Genomic DNA, 9,053 nt, shown 5'->3' on the forward strand with positions numbered 1-9,053 from the left:
ATTCAACCGCTGGTTAGTTACTGGGCCGCATTTTTATTTTGCAGTCCCTATTCTGATCAGCATTACATGCTAAATCTGTATTAGACGGTTTCACTGCAATCACAGTGGAGATTCACAATCAAAGATACATCCATGGAGTACTCCTACTGGGAATTAATAAAATTCTGCAAAATCGCAAAACTAATCATGAGTCTGTGAGGTAGTGTGTGATTTTTAACAGGGACCCAGAGCTTCCAATCAGAGGGCCTATGGAAACTCATTCAAACCCTCTGCAACACAATCAAATTTCATAATGAGATATGATTCTTTGTTTTTCAACAAAACATCAATGTCACCACCCATTGGTGGAGATTTTATTGCAGATAGCACTGTCCAAACAAAATCCCTTTCAGAGTGGAACTTTTCAACAAAGTGCAGGATCATCGGCCCTGTGAGAATTCTTTGTTTAATTTTGATTTATATTGAGTCGTTCTGAGGTGGATTTGCTGTGTGGTTTTGCCAATGTTTAATTTCGGACATGGGCATTTGATGGCATATATCACGTTTCGCGTTTTACAATTTGTGAATTCCGTATGTTTCCACTTCACATTATTGATTTCAAATTCTGAACCCTCTATGATGTTGGCACAAGAGGAGCATGAACCGCATTTGTGATGGCCCATCACTGGTGCCAGATTCCATAGAGCCCGTAGGTCCGGCTGCACTCTGTTTTTGCATAAGTCGGCACAAATAATTTGTTGGCTAATGCTTTTATTCCGTTTCAGAGCGAAAAGTGGTTTTTCAAAAGAACATGACAAGTTTGAAAGCACGTGCCAGTGACTCAGAATGATCTTTTTGACTTTATTAGTATGTGGGCCAAAGGTTGACACATATACAAGCTGTTCCAATGGCTTCTTAATCTTTTTGGTCAGTAACTTCTCTCTGGGCGTATACCATGCCCGCTTTGTTGAATGTTTAAGCATCTTCTTCACATAGCCTCTCTTGAGGAGAGTATGTCTGATTGGACCGCAAAGTCTTCCTTCCGTGCGCAGTTACGTCGAATTGTCAGCAATTGGCTGTACAGTAAGTTGTCTTTCAGAACCTGGGGCTGATAGCGCGAGTAATGTAAGGTGGAATTTTTGTCCGTTGACTTACGGTGTAAGGTAGTGAGGAGTTTATCGTCTTGTACTAGAACTTCGAAATCCAGAAAAGTCAATCGTATTTTGTCGATAGTCATGCTGAATGTTATATCCGCATGTCTATTGTTGAGCCATTCATGAAATGCTTGTAATTGTTCTTCGGAACCTCCCATTGGCACCAAACATCATCAGTATAACGGTACCACGAAAGGAGGTTACCGCTATATGGGTTGTTCCTGTAGATAAAGCCTTTCCCAAACAGTGCCAAAAAGAGCACTGTCATTTCTGGGGCATTAGGATACCCCATGGCAGTGCCCTTTGCCTGCATGAAGAACATGTCTTCAAACCTGAAATAGTTATGCTTCAAGGCGATCTTTGCCAAATCAAAAATGAAATCAGTGGGGACTCTTTGTGGTCTGGGTCTTGTTTCCAAGTAATATTCCATCGATTCCAAGCCTTCATCTTGATGGATCTGTGTGTAGAGGGAATTAACATCAAAGGAGACCATCCATTGATGTTGCTGGTTGAATGGCTGATCTTCAATCTCGTTAATAAAATCAGTGGTATCCCTTAGGTATGAGGTGAAATTACCAAGAAAGGGTTTGAGGAATACGTCAACGTATTTTGCTAACGGTTCAAGTATCGAATCTAAAAGATGCAGCACTGGGTTCTCTCCTGATAACAGGTGACTAAATCGGAATTCGTAGTTCGGATGATTTTATAGGAATATTTGTATGTTTCAAAAATCAACACTTAGAATCTTTTCTTCTGAAAACCACACAATAGAATTCCTATGGATGGAAATACAAGTTAGTGGTAAGTACGGTTAGAATTACTTTTCAGGATCACTGATGTGAGTCCCTTGCTCACTTTGCCACTGGATTCAAGCAAGCCTGGCTGAAGACAGCTGGAATGCCAGAAAACGGTCCTAGGAAACTTGTTTCTGGTCCAGGGAAGGCATGGCTTGGCAGTTCAGGCTTGCCTGTTCCCATGAGGCACAGGGTCAGACTGATTTGTATATGGCCATGTCTGAACTGGGGTGGCAGAGTGGGCTAAAGAACGGTGATGGATTAAACCCAGATCTGTTGACTGGGTGTGAGTGTTTGATTGGTTCAGATGCTCCGTCCATCACCACCCTCTTTTGTACTGCTTTGTTCGCCATAAGTTGGCAGGGTATGCTCAGACGTGAGTCCCTTGCTCATTTTGCCACTGGATTCAAGCAAGCCTGGCTGAAGACGGCTGGAATGTCAGAAACCAGTCCTAGGAAGCTTATTTCCGGTCCAGGGAAGGCATGTCTTGGCAGTTCGGGGTGGACTGTTCCCATCAGGCACAGGGTCAGACTGATTTGCATATGGCCATGTCTGAACTGGGTGGCAGAGTGGGCTAAAGAACGGTGATGGATTGAACCCAGATCTGTTGACTGGGTGTGAGTGTTTGATTGGTTCAGATGCTCCGTCCATCACCACCCCCTTTTGTACCGCTTTGTGTGCCATAAGTTGGCAGGGTATGCTCAGACGTGAGTCCCTTGCTCACTTTGCCACTGGATTCAAGCAAGCCTGGCTGAAGATGGCTGGAATGCCAGAAACCGGTCCTAGGAAGCTTGTTTCCGGTCCAGGGAAGGCATGGCTTGGCAGTTCGGGCTGTACTGTTCCCATGAGGCACAGGGTCAGACTGATTTGCATATAGCCATGTCTGAACTGGAGTGGCAGAGTGGGCTAAAGAACGGTGATGGATTAAACCCAGATCTGTTGACTGGGTGTGAGTGTTTGATTGGTTCAGATGCTCCGTCCATCACCACTCACTTTTGTAGGGCTAAAAAATGCAGCACTGGGTTCTCCCCTGATAACAGGTGAGTAAATAGGAATTCGTAGTTCGGCTGATTTTAGAGGAATATTTCTACGTTTCAAAAATCAAAACTTAGAAACTTTTCTGGTGAAAACCACACAATGGATTCCTTTGGAAGGAAATACAAGTAACTGGTACGTTCGCTTAGAATTACTTTTCAGGGTCAGTGCTGGGCTAAAAAATGCAACACTTGCATCTCTCCTGATAACAGGTGAGTAAATTAGAATTCGTAGTTTGGCTGATTTTAGACGAATATTTGCATGTTTCAAAAATCGACACTTAGAAACTTTTCTGCTGAAAACCACACAATGGATTCCTATGGAAGGAAATACAAGTTACTGGTAAGTACGCCTAAAATTAATTTTCAGGGTCAGTGCTGGGCTAAAAGATGCAGCACTGAGTTCTCTCCTGGTAGCAGGTGAGTAAATCAGAATTCGTAGGTCGACTGATTTTAGAGAAATATTTTTATAATGGTGAAGGAAGGGGACAGGGCCTGCGGTGACATGTGTGCAAACACGCCCTGTGGCGCGTTTTAAGTTGGGGAAATAATTCTTCTTCAATCCAGAGGTCCCTCGGGGGCCAACTAGCCCATCAGGTACCTCCAGTATGTGCCAGGGAGCTGCAATGCAGAGAGGTGTTCAGAGGCAAGGCCCCTTTTTACAACACTCTGCAACACAGCTCCTTGGCGCTTAGTGGAGGTACCTGGTGGGCTATTTGGCCCCTAGGGGACCTCTGGATTGAAGAGGAATTCATTGCCCAACTTAAAACGCTCCACAGGGCATATTTGCACACATATCACCTCAGGCCCTGCCCCCTACCTTCACCACTGTGCAAAAGGGCCCCAAGGCATGTTTTAAGTTGGGGGATTAAGTCCCCTTGAATCCTGAGGTCCCTTGGCGGCCAACTAGCCCCACAGGTACCTCCATTATACGCCAGGGAATTGCGTTGCAGAGGGGTGTTCTCAGGCCACGCCCCTTTTTACACCCATCTGCAACGCAGCTCTGTGGCTCTTACTGGAGGTACCTGGTCGTCTTGTTATATACAATTTTACATTGTGCCCAAGTGCGCACCACTCTTGCAACAGCAAAAGAAAAAACGTTTGTTTTAAAGTTATACAGACCTCAGTGGGTACGTATCAAAACAGCTAAATCTAGCTGTGACTACTTTTCAATTATAAGATACATAAGGCCCAAGTGGGCATTTCAATGACATGGGGGACATCACACCAAACTTACCGCCCAAGTGGGCAAAAAATCTACAACACATCATAGCGAGTTAAGGGTAAAACCAATATTAATGTTATAATGCAGATACTTTCGCTCTTTATCATATCCAAAGAAGGTTAGACAATTGACAATCTGTAAAATTAAAGGAAAATGCACAAATTAGAATATATAAATACATTTACAACATACACAAACAATACAGTTAAGAGAAGGAAGACTTTGGATAAAAAACATTAGTTAAAATCCAGCTGTTTTTTTTTACAAGCAAAACACGTGATAACTCAATCCAAATGGACTGCAAGTGCTTCATTACCATTATGGCCAGAAGGTTGCAAAGTATAATATCTTATTATCATTCGAGACTCAAGTAGCCTTAACTCTTTCAATCTGTCCCCACCTCTTTCTCTTCGTGGGACACAGTCAAGGATGACAAAGGACAATAAACTAGTATTCTGTTGGTGATCAGTAAAGAAGTGTCGCGCATTAGGATGTTGCTTGTCATGGTGTGTGATTGCTCTCAGATCCTCCAATACCTGCTTTTTAGCCCTATGTACAGTGCTACCGATGTAATAGTTATTGCAGGGACATCTGAGAGCATACACAGCATATTTGGTATCACACGTTAAGGTTTTGAGATTTTGAATATGCTACAACTGGCCGATAATTTAACCTGTATGCAGTTGGTACTGTGCCGGCATGCCTTGCATCTGCCACATACAAAGAACCCTGGCACAGTATCTTTCAAAGATTGGGCTTTCCTGTATGTCACCAAAGAGAAGCCACCAACATATTTCTAGAAGTCTTGGTCAGTTTGAAGAACATTCCAAAATTTGCCCAAACACCTGCGGACTTCACCTGATTTATTATTGTATGTGGTAATGAATCTTGTTTTCTCCACCTCTGTGCCTTGTATGTCATCAGTCTTAATCATTAGCAATTCATCCCTGTTTCTCACCTCAGCCTTCTTGCATGCAGTTGTAATGCATTCCTGTTTGTAACCCCTTGCCTTAAAACGAGTAATCATAACATCTTTCTCTTTATTATACAACTTGTTTGTACTGCAATTTCTTTTCACCCTTAACAATTCACCCAGAGGAATACTCTCTCGATACAACGCCGTTTCAAGCTTTTCATTTTTAGCTTCCAGTATGACATCAAGGAACTCAATTCTATTCATACTTAAATGGCTGGTAAATGATATATTCAAATTATTAAAATTCAAACTTAATACAAATAATTCAGCCTCTGTTTGTGTTCCCTCCAAAACACAAAAAAATTCGTCAATGTACATATATGATAGCTCTTTTTTTTGTTTTTTATTCGTTTCAGATTTGCAGTAGATTCATGACAAAATTGAAAAACAAAAATAGCTTTTAGGTCTCCAGCACGGTCCCTGTGGGACCCCACCACCAGTCCTAAGGGGGCAGGGAATTCCTCCCCTGCCCTCATATATATATATATATATTGTGTTTGCCTTCTTGCTTGGGACTCAGCTAAGTCTGAGTCCCAAGATGTCTGTCAAAATTTCCTGGGTGAAGTGTTGGCAGCCAATCAGATCTCAGCATGAGATCTGATGGATTTGCAGAGGCTTCTCACTCCTAGAATATCTATATGTTCATTTATTCCTTAATAACTCCAAAACTACTGAACAGATTGACACTAAATTACAAAAAGCGCAATCTGCAAAGCAAGATCTAGCTTTCTGTCAAATTTGGTGTAATTCCATTCAGCGGTTTGGGCTGTAGTCATGTCTAAAGACCCCATGGGAAAATGTACTTTGGGACCCCCCTTTTTCACGACCCCTGCTTGATCTATCACCCCAAAAACTTTTGGACAACAGCTGAAGTGAGTGGCAAACTAGTTTTGAACGTTTCATGAAGATCGTCAAACGGAGACAAAGTGATTCACAAAACAAAAAATGCTTTGTTAATGGACGCTAGGTCCTAACTATAATAACTACCTACTGGAGACCACCAGTACATGAAATATACATACACATGTTGGTAACTACTCTGTGGTGATAGTTAGGGTTACCAGAGATAGGGATTTCTTAGATTGTTGTCCCTTGACGAATCTGAGCGAAACTTTGCACACCTGTTGCTCCTGTTACATTGTTGGAGGATTTAAAGATTCCCTGCATTTGGTGACGAAGGTCCAAAGAAGAAGGGGAGGGGGACCTTGAAACTTGCCTGAAATCCAATGCATTTAATGTAGATTTTTTAATTAATTTAGCGGCAAAACAGCTGAACAGATTGTAATAAGATTTCACAGCAATGTACTTTAGAGTATGAATAAATTTGGTTGACAGAGCACAACCCAATCAAGTTGCAAAAGTGACTCCAGTGAGTCGACAGTTACATAAGCAATACTAATACTGCTTATCTATATTCATACTCACATGGGTTCCGTTTACTCAATGGATAAATGTATCAATATTGCCCTGGCCACGGACACCTCTCTTTAGTATTAAATCTTTCTGTTAAGAGAAAAAACATCGCAATAAATACAGCGACTTGTGCTTGAAGAGGCACGGGCCTACCAATGATAATACATGCATGTAAGCAGGGCTGGAATGAGCTCCATTTGTTGCGCGTTATACACAGCAAGCCGCCTACAACCCAACTGGGCCGGCCGCGTTTTAAAGGCTTAGAAGCTGTCTTCGGCTGCATTGGATCATGAAACAGAGAAAAACAACCCCAACAGGCCCCACCACCCCCTCCTTGTCCACCGAGTAAAGAAACAAGCAATAAACTGACACCACTTTAAAGGGTTTCCTGGATAGCATCTCACCCCCGGACTTTCCGCTTGTGTGGCTGTGTTTTGGGATCTGCGAGCGGGGTATCTGCAAGGCGCAGCAGTCGCAGGTAGCGAGGACAGCTCAGTTCCCTGAACTCTCCCGTAAGTAGGGTAAAGAACGGCCGCCAGAGGTCTGCAAACTCTTCACTCTTCCCCGCCTTTGCCAACAATAGTTTCTCCATTCCCAATACCGTCCAAAGCCTATGCAGCCAACCAAGTTGTAGGGGGGGGGGGGGGGGGAGGGGTTGAGCATCCCTCCAGTGAGTCACAATATTCTGTACTGCCGCCCCCAGCGCAATTGCTATAAGCCTTCCCCTCATGGATTTCAGGAGGTACATCAAGGTGTTAGGGAGGCCAAGCAGCACATAGGCAGGGAATCGGGGGAATTGAGTGTCTAAGTGCATGTCTACTATGTCTAGGATTGAGGTCCAATAAGGTTGTAAACGCTCACAGCTCCAAAGTAGGTGCTCCAGTGTGCCAAGCTCCCCACGCCCTCTCCAGCAGGGATCACTAACTCGAGGGTCCCAGCGGTGCAGGCGTTCAGGCGTGTGGTACCAATAGGTGACCACTTTGGTCAGCGTTTCAGTAAGGCCCATGTGGTAGCCTGAGTGTCTGGCTCTGTAGTATATGCCCTCCCACTCCTTGCATGTGAGCTCTCTCCCCAGGTCCTTCTCCCACCTGGCCCTCCCTGCGTTGTACGAGTAGATGTTGGTAAGAAGTAGGTGTTGGTACAGGTCAGAGAGCAACTTTTTATCTGATGTGCGCGTCAATAGCCATTTTTCATACGGTGTGAGAAATCGATGCACGCCGGGTTTAAACGACGGGTGTAGGACCCAATGACGGACTTGCAAATAGGGCAAGCGGTCCGCCTCTAGTATGCCATAGTCCTCTTTCACCTTCAGGAAGGAGAGAATACGGCTAAGGTCAAACATGTGTCCCACATCCCTGCAGGGTGTCGTCCTCCAAACCGCGAACGCCCGAGGGTCGAGGCCGGGGGAAAAGTCTGGGTTGTCGAAAAGCGGTGTCATCGGAGAGGAGGACGAGGTGAGACCCCGCCGGACTGCCACTCTATCCCATGTGTCCAGGACCGTGCTCGTGATCTGCGACGCATAAAGATTGGGTGGTCAATGGTGGCGCGGTAAGAACGGAACACTCTGAAGCGGCCGACCTGCCACCGCCTGGTCCTGAAAGAGCCAGTGTTTACTGGACTCTAATTGGTGCCATTCTACAAGCGTGCGCAGATGGGCCGCCTGAAAGTATAAAGTAAGGTCAGGTATTCCCACTCCGCCATGTGCAGGAGGGAGAACAGCAATCGAATGCTTAAAGCGCGGGCGGCGACCATTCCAGATGTAACGAGCCAGGTCTGATTGCGTCTTTGGAAGCCATCCCGCCGGCGGGCGCAGAGGGAGAGTTTGGAAGACATAGAGAATCTGTGACAGCAAGGTCATTTTGGCGGCCGCTATGCGGCCTAGCCAGGAGAGTGTGAGGTGTCTCCATCTCCTAAGTTCCTCCCAGAGACGGGAGCTGAGCCTCGCGTAGTTGGTGTCTGCTGTGGCTTGCACAGTCGGCACCAGCAGGACCCCCAGATAGGGAATGGAAGAGTCAGACCACCGCAGGTCAAATTCAGCCTTGGCCTCAACTAGTACGTCCGGTAACAGGGATATGTTCAGGGCCTCTGACTTCTCCACATTAACTTTAAAGCCTGAGGCCAGCGCAAAGGTATGAAGCTCAACAAAGAGCGCTCAAAGGGATTGCATCGGCTTCATCAGGGAGAGTAAAATGTTGTCTGCGTATAGACTGACTTTATGCGTATCACTGCCGAACGGGATGCCCTTAATAAGGATGTGCTGCCTAATTTGTTGCGCTAACGGCTCCATGTACAGCGCAAAAAGGAGGGGGGAAAGCGGGCAGCCCTGTCTGGTCCCCCTGCCAATCGGGATCCGTGGGGAGGTATGACCATTGACTCTGACCGTCGCATTCGGCTGTCGATAACAGTTAAAAATCTGGTCGCGGAGAGTCTCTCCCATGCCGAACCTCTGCAGTGCCAGGCCCAGGTGAGGCCAGTGCA

Source organism: Lissotriton vulgaris, unplaced genomic scaffold (assembly GCF_964263255.1).
Source record: "Lissotriton vulgaris unplaced genomic scaffold, aLisVul1.2 SCAFFOLD_2313, whole genome shotgun sequence".
Classification (NCBI taxonomy): domain Eukaryota; kingdom Metazoa; phylum Chordata; class Amphibia; order Caudata; family Salamandridae; genus Lissotriton; species Lissotriton vulgaris.